General features: G+C 43.9%; 1 protein-coding gene across 13 annotated transcripts in view; it reads right to left on the bottom strand.

The window, feature by feature from the left end:
* The window catches only part of LOC118505936 (optomotor-blind protein), a 132,211-nt gene that overhangs the window by 105,683 nt on the left and 8,370 nt on the right, over positions 1–18,158 (bottom strand). The window lies entirely within an intron of this gene.

The raw sequence follows: 18,158 nt of genomic DNA, 5'->3' as shown, positions 1-18,158 counted from the left end.
GATGAAGTCATCGTTTCGTGGAATTTTGGGTGTGGGAAAGTGAATTTTCGAACTTCGTATCTATTCAGCGGCTCGCTCTTGATAGCATGGGAACCACGTTGATAGTGAGCTATTACTTACAACAAAATTGTTAGTTTGTTGAGATTGAGAGAAAGAAAGGACCTGAAGTCATTCATTCGAATGAGAATTCATTCAGATTCATTCTAGTGGATCCCGATTGAACTAGAATCAAGTATGAGCAGCCCGGTGGTCGATGCGACAGCGACGCAGATCTTCATACGGTAGGACCGAGGTTCGAATCTCATCTGGACCGTTCCCCTGTAGTGAGGACTGACTATCGAACTATGCGGTATCAAACAGACTTGTAAGCCAGCAATGTCAGGCATGAACTTATAGAAGAAGAGAAGTTCCCAAGTAAGTTACTAATTCTAGTTCCACAAAAAAACATTCTCTTCCATTTTGCAAATCCGGTAAGAACAACCTTAGTGGTAAATAAATTAAAATACACAAACTCCCGCCAAACGCAACATCCAATCTAATCAATCGACCAATCGTCTCGCGATCGTGATAAGATATAAAGCGACATTTTCACATTCCTCGCTGCCTGCCAAACGCCAACTGTAACGAATGCTAATCCATGGCCGCTCTAATTAAATGTCTCCGATCGAGAAATATACGACCACACCGAGACCCCCGAGACCAGCGGAAAAGCTATCCCACCCGTCGATCTCGGCGGTACGGTGGCTTCTGTCACCTGCTCGCGAATCGCCTGAATTAATCATTAATGCGTCAACTGCCAGTTCTCGCTCTCGTGCTCTCCCACTTATCCCTAGCTGTCAAACATCAGGTCACACTAGTAAAATATGAAAATGAATACTACTTCGCCATCAAAGGAAGCGTCGGTCGGCGTCGGATAGATTTCAAAAATCCCCACCGTTTTCCGCCTGTCTGCCTGGCGGACGTTTGCACTCTAATCCTTTCGGAGTTATAAATATAAATTAATTGCCCTAAACGCAGGCGGACGAAGAGGTGCCGCACGCTGGTGGCCATTAAAAAAAACGCAAATCGCACATATGCCGCGTATGCGGGCGCCTCGTCCGTCACAGCGTTGTTGCTGGCAGCGCATGCAAGTACTCGCGCGGAAGATAAATCTTTCGCCCATTACACGATGGCCGCAGGGTGAATGGTTTGCGACTGGTAGCCGTTTAGGAATCTGATTAAGGTGCAGCAGCAGCAAAAAAAAGACGAAGTTATGATTTCCTGTCATCGGCCAGGTGAATTTATTAAGCATCTTTATTTTAAGTGTCCTTAATGTCAAACAATTGCTAGAGTGCTTTTAACAAATGTCGATTTAAATTTAATGTCGAGTTTAAAATCGTTTCTACCAGCATTACGAGAGCTCGATCAGGCTTTCTAAACAACAGTCGATATGCTGTCAGCTTCTGTCAAACGCATGGATGCTGTCAATGCTGCCTTCAGTGTCAATTCTTGCTGTGAATTTGTATTCTTTTTAGCAGTAGTAGTTGATGTAAAAAATCATGAAAATTTGACACATCATTCAAAAATTAATACCAAATGAACGAACGATTCAGAAGAAAGCTCTCCAGATACACATCACCACTTAACACGATCACCTGTTATGTGCGCTTGAGCGTGAAATGCATCAAGCTGTCGTGCTGTGTGTGTAGCATTTGACCCACATTGAATTAATAATCTGACTCATCCTTCGAAAGCCAGTTCAGGCAGGTTCGACAAATGAGATCAAGCAAACCGATCAACCCCGGGATCGAATGGAATGAATAAATCAAACTCATAAGCACAGCAACTTGAACAACGAAACAAAAAAAAAAACAAAGCTACACCCAACCCATAACGGAACCAGGGGATCGGCCAGGATCAACAACAACATCAGCTGAAGTCGAAAAAATGCTGCTGATGATATTATTACCCCCCCTACCCTCGGTACCAAGGTGATAACTAGACGACTACGAGCAAACGGGCACGAGAAAGTCGACGAGCAAGACTCCCCCCACCCCCGGATGGCCAGGCATGGTGGCTTGGGTCGTGGAGCCAAGCGACCACAATAATAACAGCGCTGGTGGCGCTGGCATCGACGGAAGATATATTTTTGAAATATAAACAAAACACCATGAAACGTGTAATTATGATCTCAACAGTCAGGCACCCAATATTAATAACGATAATGGAGGGTTTTGCGTTTTGCGGGTTGTTCGCTCGTTCGTCCGTTCGTTCGCCATGCTCTTCTTCGCTTCTGGTTCGGTTCGCTCGTACCTCACCGAAGCCTTGAAGCCAGATCCCAAGCTGCTGCTGCTGCTGCTGCCGAGGACAAGGATCGTTCCCAACGAAAATCGATCGAGTGCCTCCTGTTGCCTTGTTGGGTTGTTCGAAAAGTGCCTACAGGATAGAAGTGTCTCCCTCTCTCCCTCGCTCTCGTTCGTTTTGGGTGGCTTTTTTTGCGAAACGTCTGCTCGGTCTTAAATCATAACAAATTGATGAGCAGCAACGGCAGCTCAAACCCTCGTAAGATCCCTGCTGCTACACCGCACCTACGCGGGAGGATCACTGGCTGGTCCTCTTGCTTCCGTTACTGATTCTAAATCAACAATTTTAAAGCTTTCTGCTCATGCGTGGCACGGAAAATAATTCGACCCACACCCTGTTCGTGTATCTCCAATCTTACTAAAGAGAAGCTACAACAAAAAAAAAACGGCAGACGCCCGACTCAGCATTTGGTCCTCTTCCTCGAAACATCCCAACCGAGCATAACATGCCAATTTGGTGGTGCTAATAAGATGGAATGAGATTGTGCCAATAAATTTTGTTTGCACTGCTCATACGTTTTGCGCTTTCGCGTTTCGTCCCTGCGAGCGGACACGGCCCAATTTGGCAGATGCAGCGTCTAGTTTTGGAGCGAAACCACTAGCTATCAGGAGGTATTGTGTGATTGTTGTTGATTTTTCCTCACCGTAGTGTAATGTAATTAAATTTGTGACAACTCAATTACAGAGCTAGCAAACAGCAAAATGAGCCGAGCTTAGGCGTTTAGCACACAACAAACTATTTATCCTCTTACTTTCACAAGCACTCGGCAGCGTTGATCGTGTTTAAGCTGCTCTAGAGAAAACAATGGATCCGAACGGGTTGTGAACTCGCTGTGTGATATAATCGAAAAAACGGTAAAGCCATTGAAAGGTGCATAGTTTCCCACGGGAAATAATTGTGCTGATCATCACCATTTTCGGTAAATGAGATAAAGTGGTGTAAATATTAGTTTACAGCGATCAATACAAACTGGTTGTGAAGGCAGGATTTCTCAAAATTTCGCTTTGAACTTGATATGTATCAATAAATGTTTGCTTTTCAGGTGTGTAGTGGAATGAGTGGATCGCCATATTGGGCTATTCACTTGGTTGGCCAATCCAGGCTTTATTCAGATTTACTTAACCAGAGTTAGGTAATCTGAATAATAATTTTAAAATAATTTGGAATTCAGCTTGTAAAGTTCTTTTTCGGCTTTCTTGGCCTAACGACCTCTTAAAGTCTTGCCTGTCATTTTTGGATTAGTAGACTTAATGATACCTCATAGTTGGATAGTCAGTCCTCACTATGGAGGAACGTTCCGGAATGGGGATTTGAACCCCGGTCCTGCCGTGTAAGGAGCTGTGCCGCTGTCGTCTTTCCTACGAAACCACCCCGACCGATCTTGTCAAGTTATGGTGTTCAAATAGGGCTATCGAAATTAGACTTTTCGAGGAGGATTTTTTACCAAGACCAAAACACTGTCTATTATCTGTCCTATAATGATCGCACTAGTAAACTCGTATGATCTTTTTTCGTAGATTTAGTATTAAAAACCCAAATCAATTATAAGGTGGAATAAGCGATGCAAGGTATAGAACCTGGTTATGAGTTCTTCTATTGATGTTAATCAGAATATTTGAGTTTCTAATCTAAGACAGGAAGATGCTCGGAAGGAATTTTGGCCCCGTATGTGTGGAAGGACAATGGAGGAGCTGCTATAATGATGTGCTGAGCCATAATGACGAGCTATAGTGATGAGAATGACACCGGACGACCCACCCCGTAAAGTCCTTTTAGGCCGTCCACAAGGACAGTGTGATGACGTTGATACATCCCCCACAAAGTCCGGGATAATGGTTTGGCATACGACGGCGCTAACCCGTGAGCGGTATCGAGGTTGCAACAGGCCAAGACCATAAAGTGCCCGATACGTAAGTAAGTAATCTAATAAGAATCCACATATTTTCCATTTTTTCACAATTTCACAACAGTATCTTACATCCCGTGACCATATTTTTCCGAAATGATATCAGAGGCAGATGAACTGCCCAACTGTTCATGACATCAACAAGAACCGAAGGTATAACTCTACCGATGGATTGCCGTGTACTGATCGAACAGTTTTCCATAACGTTTAAACTACAACAACTGACACATTTTCCTCCGGCCAACATACAATCGAATAACCCGACCACCGGGTATACAGCCCAAGGGGAAAAAGCATAACACGCACGCTACCAATGTACAACCGACACTTACCGAAACAAGGTACAGACAGTGCGGCCAAATGTGTGTACAACAATGTAACCGTATCATCTGACGCCTCACACACACACACCGGGGAAAACAGGGTTGGCCAGAAGGGGGAAGGGCGGTTACAATTATCGCATACTTACACATCGGTCCATCGCCCGCGTGGTGACCTCGGTACCGAGCGAAACGCCACAGGGCTAATGAGCAGCGAAAGCCACACACGAGACGATTGGGGGACGCTCGTCGTCGTCGTCCCCCGTCTTAGTGCGACATTTGAAAACTTACGCTTCTTGGGCTAATACGCGTACCAAACTACACCAGACCCCGACCCCGACCCCGACCGTACAAAACCCTTTCTCTCAGACCCCCCAATAACAGACCCCCCCCCCCAAACCACACCGGGTGTAGGGTCTTGGGACTTTTTTCATTTTGGTATTCTTTTTCCACTTCTCTTTCGGCAAAAAGGAAGCTAATATGAAAAATGATATGCTTATTATTGGGACGCTTTTGCCGCCACCCGTGTGTTCAATTTGGTTCGATGCAAATATAAAAACAGTCTGAAATAAAATAGGGATGCTAAGGCAGCGGCGGCACTCGCTCACACTCTCGCCAGTGTCTTCAGGTTTTCTATGCTCCGGATGAAGTTCACCGGTGTGTGTGTGTGTGCGTTTTTCTTTCTTTTTATTGCATTGTCTTGCCCGATCTGCACGACCTGCAGTTTCGGTTTGTTTTTTTTTGGTTTGCAGGACGGGAAGAACAAGGGACCAGCTCCAAAAAAAAGCCGCAGCCGCACACAAATAGTAGAGTTGTCAATCTTCCTTCCCTCGAGACATCGGATGTCCTTTAGATGTATCCCGACACGAGAGGTCTCGGTGGATAGAGAGAGAGAGAGAGAGAGAGAGAGAGAGAGCAGCAGAAAGAAATCCCCTCCAGAGTCATACCACTAGCCCTCTCTAGTCTCCGATGTTCGCGGGTGCGTTTGTGAAACTTAATAATAATCGTAATAAAAAATACACGCACACACACACACACATCTCTCCACATGTATGCAAAATCTGCATCCTGACGGCGCAGACCGGGACGGCTATCCAGGCTTGAGTAAGCAGGTGAAGCAAGATCCTGCCACAAGATCGAGCGTGCTGCGTCCTTACCGACGCTCGTTGGCCCAATCGCAAGAAGGTGGAAAAGCGCTCGGAGGATTTTCTTTCTGCCTCTGTATTTCGTCCGATTTCCGTCCGCCGACAGCTGCTTAATTTTTATGCTGATTGTCGGTATTACTGAAGCTAACAACCATCGTGTCTACCTGCAGACAGTCTTAGCCCGTACCGATTTGTTTCGATCGGTTTTACTAGATTTTATGCCCCAACATAACCCATCAACACGACCATAAAGTCGTGGTTCATAAAGTTTCTTCGAGCAATCGACTAGAGCAGAGGAAGCTAAAATAAAACAAAAACGTACTCCCACACAAACGCTGGAGGAAGTGTTCAAGTCTTCTAGCCAACTGTTAGGCCCCACCCCCCTATTTGCCGTACCGTATGCGTACGCTTTGCCGCGTTTGGACGGTTGCCGGTTCCTTATACGGTTCGGTCTCGCTTCCTGTTACCGATCGGATGTCGTGGCACGCAATACCGAAACGCACACCTTGGTTCGATACGTCGTTACCACGTTCTAAACCTGTGCCTACTATTCTTGCGTTGGATCTGCTTACTAATGTTTAGCAGCAAAGGAGCGTAGGTTGTTTTGTTGTTTACTTGGATGGCTAGAAACAGCTGAAGCTCGGCTCAAAAAATGAAACTGAAAGTCTCTTTTGGTAGAGCTTTGGAACTGAAAAAGGGTACTGGAGACTCCATTGTCTCTTGCTTGTTTCACTAGTGTTACGATGTTGTGGAGGACTCAAATTCATATCTCCCCAAGGAGCGATTTTAGACAGAGGCTGATAGCAATCCTTCTCTTCTAGCAGATCTTCTATCAGATAGCTTTGTACACTAGATCTTATACATTAGTGACGCAGTTCTCTCTTCTTAGCCTAACGACCTCTTAAGGTCATGGCTGCCATTTCTAGCTTACTACACTTAATTAACACGTAATTGGGCAGTCAGAGCCCAGATGGGAATTGAACGACCGGTGCCGTTGTTGCCACCACTACCGAGTCAAGCCCCGAATGCCCAAGGCGCTCGGGACGAAGCTCTGAACTCCATTTTCGAAAAGGTTAAAGCAAAAAAGGAGAGTAACATATCCTTGACGTCTAGGACAGAGCGCTTAGTCTTTAAATATACGATATTTTGAAGTTATATTCTCTACCATTCAATCAGAGTTCCTTTCCCCATTATTGACATAAAACTGCTATTCTCTTTTTGGAGTTAATCCTCATCTACCAGTTCTTGGACTGGAAAATGAGCTACACAAATAAAGCTATAGAGATAGCTCAGTGTGCAAGAGGCTCTAGATCTCCAAAGAGTTCATCGCTGAAATCAAACCATATTCTTGCTCCAGAGCTCAAATGACCCACCAACGATGCTTCAAGTCTTACTAGCGAGACTTAAAGAACTCTAAATCGTATATTCTCCAAAAGCCGGCAATATTATCTTCAGTATTCTAGGAATCTGCCACACACCGGATAATAGACTACGAAGAAAGCATTTTGAGTTTGATTGATCAGAAGGAGGTTCTCAGAACTCCTTACAATTCTGATATTTTTATCAGTTCAACTTCATCGTCTCATTCGACGTCCCCACCTATCAACCACCAGAGATGTCTACTGATTGCCCGGAAGCTAATTTATGCTCACACATTGCCCACCGAATTGCGCACAGAGCACAAGCTGACCGCAGCTTAGAATTATCTGCGCATCAATCAGCCCGGGCTGCGACCGTTCATTATCGGCCGTGAATCGTTTGCAGTGCACACGTACCATCACTGTCACAGTCCAGTTCCGTTGTCACCCCCGCCGGTCGCCGTTGTTGTTTGCAGCCTCGATTGGAATTGCAAATTTACAAGCTCGCACCCGAGATGACAGCACTGTGATGTTTTGTTGTTTTTTTCGTTCTGTCCTGTTCTGTTCTAAAACGCACGCATATTGATGCATTGCTCGGTTGGCAACCGTGACTTGGTTGCACTTGTGCATGCAGCCATTGTCTAGCGCTGTGCATGCAATCTAATTGCGCTGCACACACACACACACGGCTCACCCGTTTTTGCACGACTTTGTCCGTCCGCTGTCAAAAAAAAAACCGTTCCCCATTTCTAAGCATCAAAAACCTATCGCCAAGTACACATTCCCAGGAGGACACACACACACACACACGGCCCGGGCGGACACTTTTCGTACGGGTTCTTCTCTTCTCTCTGGTTCGGAGGTGACATCCGATACGCAAATGCTGGTGCCGACTTACCACCGGCGAACCAGTGTCTCGTGTGTGCGTGTGTGCGTCGATGTGTTAACCGCACATTCTGTTCGGGTTTTTTTTTTCTTCCCCCAGTCCTGCAGGTTTCACCCTTGCTCCTATGGCTGTATGCAACAAGCTTCGGTTGCATTTTTCGCTATACGTTTACGCGCAGTAGCTCGCGACACCCGGACCCCGGCGAGGACGTTTGCATGCGAACTGCAATTAACGCCCAAAAATCCTGACACACAACAGTCGGCTAAGCATCGATGTTTTGCCGGTGGCCTTCCATGTTGTTGGCTGGTGGCGTGACATTGGACAGGCTTATCACGTTTGACACAAATTTTTGCCCAAGCTAGTTGGTCAGTGGCCGTCAAGTTTCGCACGAGTATTGGAAGGATGTGGGGCAACGTATCTTTTTCGATTTTTCCTGTAGGTCCTGTGGAATAAGAATTCCACACAAGCAGCACCGTTCATTTGCTAATGTCAGATAGTTCATTACAGGAGTTCATTCTGACGTAATCTTATCTTATCGATATTCATTGTCCTTCATGTTGTAGTCCTAATTCTGAGTTGCTCTTCTTTTCTTTATTCTGTTTTTAGTTCCGGACTTTTATCCATTTAACAGTGCCATTTTTGTACGAGCCCTTCTCATTAGGTTTAGCTAATATTTTATTTTAAAAGAAATACTGCTGTCGTCCACTGCTGCCTTCGCTTGCATGTGCATGTGTGCATCTATTTTCGTGACACTTTGCAGTTACAAAAAAAAGGTGCATTTCACTCACATGCCGCCAATCAACCATCACCCTCAGCCAGCCCGCAATCTCGTCCTCTGCTAGACTTGGGGAAACAAGGGCGTACAGCGCTTGCAAAAAAAAAATGGACTTGTTACCTCGCGAAGTGTTCAATTTCCATATCTAAAGCATCACCACGCGCGCGCCCCAACGGAGAGCAATTGTGCTGCGAAACATCAGAATTTTCCACCATGTGATGCATACACACACATGTACCTCAAGCACTCAAGCCAACGTCCACGGGCACCACACAGCACAACATCACGTGCCGTGGTTGACTCGGGCACCCAGAGAAGAGGAAACCTCCGACACATACAAGAAGAGGGAAACAAACATAGACAAAAAAACGCCCCCACCCCCCTGGTTGGGGTGGAAAAGTGTATGCGAATTTCCACCAGCCAGCCGGCATAAAATCGCACCCATTGCATGTAATAATACGGCCTGGCTGTGTGCGAGTCAACATCATCGCTTTCTTTCGTACAGCCTTGCGTGGCTTGTCGTGGTGAGCCTCGAAAGTGCAACACGCAGCCCGGTAAAGTGCAATTCAGCTGCAGTAATGGGAGGAATGGAGGGGTGGGAGCTCGCAGGGGGGCGGGGAGGAAAGGCAGCGCTGGTTGGGCGGGTGTGAGTGCTACTCATTATGCGAGGGTGTTAAAAACTGTTTTATGGACAAGAAATTTTAACACCTCACCACACACTTGCACTTGTTCATCCGCCCTGCCGGCCTTTTTTATTCGGATTCACTGGATAGAGGGAGATAGAACGAGAGAGAGAGAGCGAAAATGTTAAGAGAGCGAAGGAACGATAGGCTTCCTTTTCCACACATAAATGGCTCATTATTACTACGAGCCGACAGTCGTAGTAACTGGTGCTGGTTGTGTTGGTCTGTTTGGCAAGGAAGTACAGTGGGACGAGAGCGATTCGGGACACCTTGCGATTGCAGACGTTTTTTTGCGAGCTTGAAGATGGTTGCATGAGACTGGGTTGGGAAATGAGAGAGGGAGATCGATATTCGAATAGCTACTACAGTAAATTGTACCTCGAAGTTCAGTTGCAGATCAGAGTATTTTTTGTAACTAAAAGGCTTGCTATAATTAAAAACTAGTTTCATATTTTACTTGTTATTCGTAATTTAATCTACTCAATTTTTCAAGAGAAAACATTAAATAAACGATGGAATAGCTCATCTTCGTATAACATCTGTCAAAATATAGGAAACGGTTATAAGTTATAAAGAAAGAGCTGGAATCGACCTTGGTAAATGATGTAAAAAGCGTGATGAGAACTTATAAAACCGTTTGTTAACATTAATACAATTTAAAGTTCAGCTTAGTAATAGAGTATCATAGTTAATTATACAACTTTAAGGAAATTTTTTGCTAATTATCCATGTTATTCCTCGATCACACTCATAAATCGTTCTGCTAAATTCAAATATTTAATTAAATACTGTCCCAACTCGTCTCTTAACCACTGTACCCGCACGTTACGGTGCAAATGAGTAACCATACAGCATACCGTCTTTGCATCTGTGAATGAATTTTCGCCTCGCTTCACGTAGCTCCCTCGTGAAGCACTACCTGCCCAAAAATTGTTGCATTTTCACACAACTAAATAGTGCGACGCACCCAACGTACTACTACATATACAACCAGCTTTATAATTCTATCCTACTGCCACTTCTGGAAGCAATCAAATATAGTGCTGCTTGAATGAAGGAAAAGGCAACGCCGGATCAACACCTGCAGTAGCAGCAGCAGCAAAAAAAGAAGCTGGGATACTGTTCTACGAGGCCGATGTAGCGCATGTAGCTGGACCAAGTGGGCCAGGTCCGCTTTGCGTGAAGTTTTCTCCGGACACTCGAGCAGCCGTGCGCGCGTGTGTGTGTGTGCCGGTACGCCGGTAAGGTACGTGTCTGATCGAGGTTTTTCCCTCGAGAGATTCGCCACAAAAATTGTCATCCCCAACAGTGTTCCTTCCCATCACACCCTTTCCACACACACACATACACGCGGGCGTTGCGGTGCACGGCATGTGTGAAAAATGCACGGAAAATGGTTTTCATGAAAAGCCCTCCAAGAATGAGTCTTTTGTGCTGCGGACTTTTCAATCTTTCCTTTAGCTGCTGCCGCTACCTGCTGAAGAGGAGCATTTGCTGTGGATCCTTGGAAATGGTGAGTTGTTCGCTGTGCCGGAGGACGAATAGGACAAATTGAATGATTCTGCCCTGCGGGCAAGGAAAAACTCAAACATGACTATTGCTTCACGGGGCTCTTTTGCATCGACGGCAGTACTGCACGTTCGAGTATGCCTAGCAGTAACCTTGTGCAGCCAACTCAGCTTCTTCATCAGCATGGGATAGCCACACGTGGAAAAGCTGTCTCGCTCTCGCTCTATCCCTTACCGGATGTAGTACAAAAAGTCCAACACTTTCCGGTACCGATTTCCGGTGCCGCCGGCCGCGGGCTAAGCTTCCAACGCTTTAATCTCCACGCTGTGAGTTTCGAGAAGCTGATGGAGCCCCGCCGGAACGCAACTCGTTTTGAAGGCCACCGCAGGCAGCAAAACACACGCGCGCGCGCTCCAATTCAGCGCCTTCCTAAATCAATAACACTTTCGCTCAGGTTCGCACTTTTGCTCCATTACCCGACCTCAAGCACCTGTGTGTGTGTGTGTGTGTGGCTTTCGATGTGTGCACATATGTGAGTGTGTATGTGAGAAGGAGCGGTGGGTACTGTTGTGTTTCAGTGAAATGCAACCACCCACAGGCGAACTCGCAGGTTTCGTCGAGTGTAGTTGATCGATAGGATCAACAAATTATTTTATGAATTTATAATCAATTTTCAAACACCACTGAATTGCAAACATGCAAGCGAATATATGTGTGTGTGTGTGCGTGTGTGTGTTTGTGTTCCATGCTTTCCACATACGCCACACACACACAGAATCGGGCGGGCTGGTTCAGGATATTTCCCAGCTAAATGAGGCTGAAGGCTGATTTTCCCGCCTGATTAGCACACACACACACACACACATGTTACGGCGGACTTGCCGTCACTGCAGAATTACTGAATGAAAGGCGAAGTGAACCGAGCTCGGGAAAACTTAAGCCCGACACACTCACACACGCACACACACACCCTTCAGTACACGACACTTCAAAGTGCATCCAACGGGGAGCAATACTGTTCGGTGTCAGCCAAGTGAGGAGCTTGGTGTTGACTCCGGTGGCGGTACAAACAAAAAAAAACCTCCCCCGAAGATGAAAAGTTAAAAGTGCGATCGAAGTGGAAAATTGAAAGTAAGCGTAAATTTTAATCACGGTAAATACTTAAGCTTGTCTCGGTGCCGGTTCGCTTTGCTTTTGTCTTGCTGTTACACCTTCACCCGCCCAGGAGTTTGCTGACTGTGTTCAGCAACTTTAGCTAAACTAGCTAGGCGCATGGTGCCGGGATTACTGATGGTACCGGTAAGATGGCAAATTAAGTGGAGCTTAGCGCACCATCACGAGGCTGCAAGTGTCAGCAGAAAATGGTTAATAAAAACGCGTTGTTGGGGAGATTCGCTCGATGCGCTTTGTGCCGGTGATAATGTCAGTTTTGGTAGATGGGAAAAAGGGGAATAGTTAATCAATCTGATTATGATGTTTTCTTTTGTTTTGTGAATTATTTTCGTTTTTCAATTTTAATGTCTTTGTCAATGTTACTGTCTTGTTTGATTATTACATTTGTTTTTGGTTTAAATGTTGGGGGTATAATTTGTTAATTATCTTCTTTGGTGGTTTTCTTATTTTTAGTGGAGTTTCGTTTCCTTTTTCCAGTGTTCCGTTTTCGTTTGTTGTTCTCTGTTTTTTCACAATTGTTTAATTGTTTCTAGGTAGATTTCAATTTTATTATAGTATTTACTGTTTTACTTCAAACGCATCATTTTTTTATTAATATGAGCTTTTTAATTGTTTTCATTTCATAATTAGCCAATTTTATAATTTTATTGTATATTTACTTTAAGTTAGTTTTTCTTTTATTTTCTTGTTTTACTTAGTCTTTTACTTAGTTTTTGGACAACTGTTGCGATATTTCTTGTTTATTTTGTGATTTTTTTAATGTTGTTGATTAATTGTAAGATTTTTTCAGTAAGTATGGAGCATCTAAGACTTTTTCAAGTATATTTCCGTTTTTTCCCTTATTCTTTTTATTTTTTATAAAATATTATAAAATTTATTAATAATTGGAGTGCTTACTTTTTGAATCAATCTTTTATTCATTCTTCCTTTGACAAAATCCTTCCACAGGCCTTCTAAAGCTCCTAAACCTAATTTAAACTTTTCCCCTTTCCAAACAACCACCGAACCAATGCACCGTGCCCTGTCAGCTAATTGGACACTTCGCATCACTTTTGGCGCTTGTTGCATCTTCTTCCAGCCTTTCGACCGGGGCCGACCGTGCGTTTGACGGCGCATCACGGCACGTTTTGTGTAGAATAAAATCCCAAAACAACTGATGTGCCGCCGCGCACGATCATCGTTGGGCAGACCCCCCCACCCGGCCTGGAGGTGCCAAAATAAGGAGGTTTCGGGTGCCTAGGCGCGTGTGAAAGTGATGGCCAAAAAATCGGTTTCGGTTAAGGCAGGTGAATTATTTCCCAAACGCACGCCACACGCCGCGCGCTGGCTCGGGCTGGGAGACGCTACCGCCTAACGCTACCCAAATTGCTTGTAATTAGGTTTTTTGGAGTGGTGGTGGTTGTTGTTAGGTCGTACTAGTTTGCCTGCTAATTGGAATATGAAACGTTTGGTTTTTTTCTTGTTTTTCGGAGCTTTAGATGAAACAAAAGCAAAAAAACAGGCGTATTGAAGACACTTGACTAATTCGAAATACAAGCACTGCGCTAAACACTCCTATACCGATTGTGTTTTGTGTGTGTGTTAGCTCATTCGTTACGTTTCCAACGGAACAGCCATAAAATGTCCAAAATGTCACCAGACGATAAAACCATAACCCAAATAAGCTTTAAGGCTTTCGTTAGCTTTGAAAAAACCTTCCCAAAAAAAACTAACAAACCAGCCGTGGAAAAACTGCACATTTTCACCGGTCTTTATGGTCGCCACTTTCTAATGAATGAGCCTGAATTAGTTTCGTTTGCGATGCGGCTGTTGATAAGCCGCTGCTTGTTTTGTTTGCGTTTCGTTGCCACAATCTGTCATCATCATTAGCCGAGGGGACAACGTGGATGACGACCATTATCTGTCCAAGACCGAGCTTAGCGAATTAGAAATGGTGAGAGATAAAATTATCATCAAAACACCTGTGCGCTGCTTGTAAATTTAGTTTTCTAGACAATTGCTCCAATTATGTTTGAAATGGGAAATGGAGTTAAATAAATTGCATAAGTTCATCTGCTCTATTCAATACATACACCATTCATACACTCGACAATAAATCGATCAGCATTAAGAATTAAGCTTCTCTTCTCGCATTCTTTATGCTTGCGAAACAGATTTTTCCTGCTTAAGCTCCGCTTATCAGTTGCACCCAATTTCGATCGCTTTTTCAGCCAGTGAGTTAATATGCTTCACTCGTTCACTAACTTAAAAATACAAAAAGCACACCCACACACACACACACCCCGAAATAAAGCAATGGCGAACGTGTCAACAGCACGGTTTTATCGGAAAATCGCGAGGAAAACCAGCCTCCCCCCCCACTCCCAACGTGTAGCTAAAAGATAATCCATACTATCATCAACACCCGCGGTATCGATTGATTGAATTGCACGTTAAGGTGCGAAAGTGGAGGGCAAAAAGTGAGAGGGTGGCCCCATTTCAATTTTAAAATGACCGGGCGAAAAACCCCCGTGTCTGCAGTGAAAATGTTAAATGAAATTAATCACGAAAAAGCTCAACACCTTTTCGCAAAAAAAAAAAGAAAACCCAAACAGGGTAGTAAATTGAAGGAAAAAAAGTCGGGGAAAAGTGTTCAAAGTGAAGTTTTTATTTATCACTCATTTTTCAGCGGGTGGATGATTTTCCACATCCGTTTTAAAACAGATATAAAGCCTGTTTTTCGCTATGCGTCCGTGCGGAAAAAAAATCAAAAGTTTTCACCCAAAACACACACACACACACACCTTCTTCAACTGAATTAACGTCAGCTCAGGCACTTCCAGTAGTTGTTGTTTTTTAGTGTTGGTGAGTGTCTGTAAATAAAAAGTCCACTTTTGTAGCGTCCAGCTAGTACCTGCTTTAAATAAACATTCACTCGCAGTTTCTCTCTTGCTCTCTCTCTCTCTCTTAATCAAGTGTGATATTTTATCACTGCAATCGTTTTTGAACCATTCTTTTTCGGTGTGTGTGAGTGAGTGTTAATATCATTTAATTTTAACAACAACCAAAAACAACCAAGCCCGAGCATTCCTCTTAACACCCTTCAGCATTGGATGGGCTGATTGGTGTTTGAAATGGATGAAAAATTCACCAATACAAAAATATCATGTGCAGAATAAAATATTCAATGAAAAATAATTTCAAAAAAAAAAACTGAAGCACACACACACACACACATACAAAATGGCACAAAATGTGGCAAACGTTGGGGAACCAAATTGAGCCCTGTCGAAAAAAGGATAATGCGCCTGAATTGCTGCAATCGCAGGACACACGCCGGGTGCCATGGAGAGAGCGAGCGAGCGCGAGATGCAATCATCGCTCAGTGCACTAGATTGCACAATCATTGCACACGCGTTTGCATCCGTTTGGGCGCGCGCGTTTAGTTTAGCCGACACAAAAAAAAGGAAAAAGGTGCAAACCAATAATTCGCACATCACTACAGCCAAACAATGCACGCGGGGATATGCTTTTAATATTTTATCACTTTTAACACCGATCGCTCGAACCAGCAGGTCCAGTTAAAATAAATTTAAACAAAAAATCGTTTTTTTATGGATCAGTTGAAGCAGCCTTAGTTATTGATTTATGTTTGCGAATTAAATAATTGATCCTTGCGCAGCGAGTGTCATTCGCAACGGCAATAGCCCAGAATTGGCTTATTTCGGTTCACACGAAGCTTCACGAAATTACGCGCGCCAGGAAACTTTCGTGGAAATGTTGTGAACGGATCGTATTCAATCAAGAGTAATTACAATCGTACGATTTCTGTCTGATGCGCTGCAAAGGGGTCAAGGTGATTTCGGTTTGGGGGCAAGAATGTATAGCATTTAAACGGAACGATCGACTTTATCGCTCTTCAGCGAAGAGGCGCAATCAATTAAATGAATTGGGTTCAAATTGATGTTGTATTTAAACGCGAGTAAGGTTGAATTTTAAGAAATTTTTACAATAATTTTTTTATTTACTAGAAGACTAATCCCAACTAATAATAATACATTAGGACCTTAAAGCAACACATTATTATGTAAAAATGAATCAAAGCTATTCTTTTAAGAGTGAAAACCCTTTACAAAAGTACAATAAAAATCGAGTGCAAATTCATTTTTAAATATAACAAACGAACAAGAACACTCTAAATCACCTCCCGAAACACCTGCCATGAACAGTAAGACCAGCAAGTAAGACAAGCAGATGCGGCACGCCTTCCAAGTCCAACAATCGTAAACAGTTAATGAAAGTGTTGGGGGGTTGGGGGTCGGGGGGTAAAACAACCCAAAAACAAATACAAAAATCACCCTTCAAGTGCACTTTGCGCTACAATTGCACCTTCAGCTAAAAATTGATTGCTGCCGCCGCCGCCGCCGCTCCACCGCAGTAAAAGTGCGCGAAGGCTGATGTTCGGGCGGCACAGCAGCGCTTCAAAGTGCTGATTTTATTTTCAATTCTATTACACTTGGCAGGTTTGTTGGCACCTTCGGGGTAAGCGCGATGATGATGATGATTAGTGGCAAACAATCAACAAACCGTTCGCCGCTCGTGGTTGTCCGGGGCTGAGCTGGCGGAGACTAGTGTCAGCCGCGGAACTAGCCCACACAGCCACGTTGCCGCTTTCGTGCAACGGAAAAGTGCAACCGAAAATGAGGAAATGACGAACGAAAAAAAAAACTTCTTTCTTTAAATGCAAATTCCTGGTGAGGAGTTTGTTTTTTTCTCTCTCTCTCTCTCTCTCTCTCTCTCTGCTTGTTCCCGGTGTCTTGCCCCAAACGCGAGCGCCATTTAATTGTCTACCACCGAGTCTAGACAATTTCGATGCTACCTAGTCAAGGTGTTTGGAGCATAATTAGCGAATTAGTAGCACTTCAGCATTTCGAGCTGGTTAGCAAGGGGAAAGTTAAAAGAGTGTGTATGAAGCTCTACCGTTGGCCAGCGACCGGGTGGGAAGGATTTTAACCCGACAGTGAAACGCTCCAGTGGCGTTTCTGTCCCGACAAAAAAAAGAACCAGTCAAGCGACTGATGATTCAGGATAGGGATTTTTGGGATTTCTGGTCGTCCTTTTAGCATGAAACAGAATGAGCTTTATTTTTTGGTTTTGGCTACCGCTTCATTAACAAAACCACAAACGATTGTGAGTGACAAAGAGTTGCAGTTAAAAGGAAATTGCAGTGGTTGTGTATCTCCTAGATGACGAGCAGCTACAATTAGATGCACGAGTGGTTTTGACAGAGTTGTGTGGCCTTTACATCTTTCACTGTACTTGAGACATTTTAAGGTAACTTTTAAGACAGTTAAAATGTAGGAGTAAACCACTGCAAAAACCCAAAAGTATTTCTATGCTCCAGGACACAGGCTCGTCCAGGTCTAACTGAACTTACGAGAATCAACCTTGTAATAAGATAGATGTTGAATATAAGTTTCTGTTTTGATAGCTACAAGGTTCTTGTATTACGAAATATATCTCTCAACCAGTCTTGTGCTATTTTTTAACCTTTAACCTATAATAACCTCTCTTTGAGCTATTAGTAAGCTAGATTACGGGCTCTAACTCGGCGAGACAACATAAGGTAGCATTGATAATTGAAAGGTCAAATAACCTATCGTTGAGCCTTCGGTGAGCTAGATTTTGAGATCTAACTTGGCGAATTCACCAGAAGAAGCTTTCATGTAAAAGCAATTAAGTTAGGTCAAAACAATTCTTCCAACTCAGCCCTCCACTGTGACTAAACTCAGTCTGTACGCTGATGTATTACAACAGCTTTTACCAAGACCTCTGACGCTCAACCTTTGCTCAATAAAAGGCCGGTTTTAGTCTAGACAATATTCTGCGAAATTTTCCGTTCGGAGTTAAAACAGACAATGAATTGGAAGGAAATTTTGAGAATGAATCTTTTTTCTAAGGCATCATACCGAAATTATAAAAGCCGGGCAAACAGCCCTGGCGTATATTAATTGTGAAGGTTGTTTAAGCCTTGGGTATTTTAAGAGCATAGTTACAGTTCGTCTGAAAGTTTTATTTAAA

This window comes from Anopheles stephensi, chromosome 2 (assembly GCF_013141755.1).
Source record: "Anopheles stephensi strain Indian chromosome 2, UCI_ANSTEP_V1.0, whole genome shotgun sequence".
NCBI classification, from domain to species: domain Eukaryota; kingdom Metazoa; phylum Arthropoda; class Insecta; order Diptera; family Culicidae; genus Anopheles; species Anopheles stephensi.
This window is presented reverse-complemented; position numbering and strand designations above follow the sequence as displayed.